We start from the raw sequence: 2,989 nt of genomic DNA, 5'->3' as shown, positions 1-2,989 counted from the left end.
CAATGACCTGTGCCTCCTTGCATGATTTTTATTAAACATCAGAAGGGATGCAAAACTGCTGCGGCATGATGGCAGGTGTTGCAGGAGGCATTTGCATGCCTCAGTTAAAGGAGAGCTCCTGCAAAAAAAAAAAAAGTACATGTAGATGTCAGTTTACCTGTCATAGCACTGCCTGTAAAAACAGCTGTATAGTGTCGTTCTGTGGCTCTGAAATTTTGGATGATAGAGCCTATCATCAATTTTATTTTGGACAAAAAACATTGCTCCTTTAATGTTTGGCCACAGTCTGGTGATTCAGTAACACGTCTGCTCTTATAACAGCCATTTCTAATCTGCAGAATCATTTGCTTGTTCTGCAGGCCTTTTGTTGGCAAACAGACACGTGTCGATCACCTGGCTGACATTCCTGGGCGGGCGAAGACCCTCTGGGGGTCTGATGCTGACACGCTGGAGCTTGTGGCCTGCGTGGCACAGGATGAACAGCACAGAGAAAGAGGTGTGCATACAGGAAGAGTACTGATTGCTTTATGGTATACTGTGAATCAGCTCTATCCAGTGCCTTAATACAGCCTAAAAAAAAGTTTTCACACAATTTGTGTTTATTCTAGGGGTGTTCTTGGTATTTTGTCTACCCTTTTTGTGTATAAGCTACATGGCAGAGAGAAAGGAAGAGGATGCAACACAGACCAGGCATACTGAACCTCAATTTCATCATCTTATCGCAATTATACAACCAAACAAAAAGCAACCAAAACACTGTGATCAGTCATCCAAAAAGCCAAGAAACATCAAACCTGGAGAGTAATTTCATGTCTCAGCACCGCTACAGAAACAAAGACAGACAGGAAGTGAGAGAGAGCAGATTGCTGCGTGACAGAATACATTTTTCAGAGGAGAGGGGATTAAACAGCCTTATGTCACAGCATTTATTTTCCCCTGCTGTGATTATACTGAGGGAGGGGGGGTTCAGCTGAGGATGGAGGAGGGTGGATGAGGCGGCGCCCTCGTCTGGCTCTCTTGTGAAACGGCCTCCGTCATGGTGTGTGGAGGCCAAACTCACAGCAAGGTTCTTCTGTCGCAGTTCAATGTCCCCTTCAAAATGAAGCCCCAGTCAGATGCTGAGCAGATTTGGCACAGATCACTTCAGTATGCAAGTCTCATACCTATTATAAACCCAACCTGCACTTTGAAGACACCTGTTAGTCAATGTCACCTGCTACAAATGATAGAAATACTACCAAAAACACTGTTGGCCTTGCAGGAAAACTCAGCAGCCGGTGTGGTGCGTTTGAATGGCTGCAGACATTGATCATCACCCCATTTCAGACTGGAAGCACAGACAGGCAGACAGTGGCTGACACTGTACAAGCTGACTGATACATGGTGGCGTGGAGGCGTGACACAGGAGCGTAGCGCCACACTGACACCTTGTGGAAGTGCTGCGATCACAGGCCAGCGTCCTGAAGAAAACATAAGTCCTTTTTTAATCGATCAAAAGTGTGGAGGTTTTCTTCTCAGTATGGACGCCAAATTAGGCAGCTTGTTATCAGTCTGGATAACAACTTAATTAATTTGCCCTCAAGAAATTTGGAGGGAGATCCCACAGGTAAAATGTTTTATAGGATATAGGAATTACTCACTTGTTTTGTCCTTTGTAGGAGACTGTAGTTTTTCACGGTGTCATATATGTGGTATTAGATCAAATGTCTTTTTCTGAGATATACTCAGTGTTCGCATGAATCTGGTGATGGATTCTGTAAGGAGTGTGTGATTGTTTTGCTCCACATTCACAGACAAAGTTCACCACAGAGTCACAAGGGGAGATTTAGACATACTCTTATCAGATGACACGAATCCACAGGCTCCAACCTGCAAGAGCTCGAGATCACCACCGTGATGAAAATGAGCATTAGACGTGCTCGTGTTTTCTGCAACGACATCCTGAGGTTGACAGCAGACGACAATCATGAGCCGCAGACAAAGAACATTTACACATTGAATGTTTTATTAAAAAAGAAGTTATAACAGTTTATTTTATACACAACTATTTATGAGGTTATAAGCCTATTAATAGAGAGCATTTTTGTCTTTTTGACAAGCATGCCCACTTCACAATGCAAAGAAAAAACAAGAGAAGGAGGGCAGAGAGGGTGATAAAAATAAGACCAAGGATGGACGTTTCAAAACAAACATAACAAAACAAAAAAAACCTTTTGACTTTTTAATCCTCAAGTATCACACACTAGGTAACAAATACATAGTTTCTATAAAAAAACTGCCATTTTCCATGCTGTGTGTGCCTGCTAAATCCCCTGATGGCAGCAGTAGGCCAGCGCAGGGCACAGATCCGCACAAGCACAAGACAGAACGGGAGGTGTGCACCAAGCGAGCCTCGACTCCACACCAGAAGCATGCAAGTGCACAAGCAGACACGGTCAACACATGGGAGGGGGAGGTGATATTACAGGATCAGGGTGCTGGCTCTCTGCAGCTGTGCTGGGCCCTGGACGTCCTGTCTACGGGTTAATGATAGAACGGTCCGTTTGCTTAGCTGAGGCCCTCCATCCTTATTGTATCTGGCAGGGTGTGGGGGAGTTTGACTGAACTGTCTCTGCAGTTTTGCAATTTTGAGCCCCGCTCTCTCCCACCACCACCACCATCCAGTTAATGGGGTTGTCTGGAGTCGCCGTTTAAAAATAGAACATTGTTATCTGTACACCTGTGGTCTTACAGCAGAAGAAGTGGAGGGGAGAAAGCCAAAAGGAAATTAATAAAAGCACAATAAACTTGGAAAAAAAAAAAAGTTGCAATGGGAAGCGTGAGCGGTCACTGGTTTGGAAATTTCTTTAGTTCTTGACTTGAGATGAAGACAACCTGGAACATAAAGGCAGTCATCATTTTTCTTAGAGAAAAAAGAAAAAGAGAGAAAAGAGTGGAGGCCGCTGAGAAGATCAAATGCTTGTCATGTTCATCAGAGCAACACCACAGC

Source organism: Chelmon rostratus, chromosome 22 (genome assembly GCF_017976325.1).
Source record: "Chelmon rostratus isolate fCheRos1 chromosome 22, fCheRos1.pri, whole genome shotgun sequence".
NCBI classification, from domain to species: Eukaryota; Metazoa; Chordata; class Actinopteri; order Chaetodontiformes; family Chaetodontidae; genus Chelmon; species Chelmon rostratus.
This window is presented reverse-complemented; position numbering follows the sequence as displayed.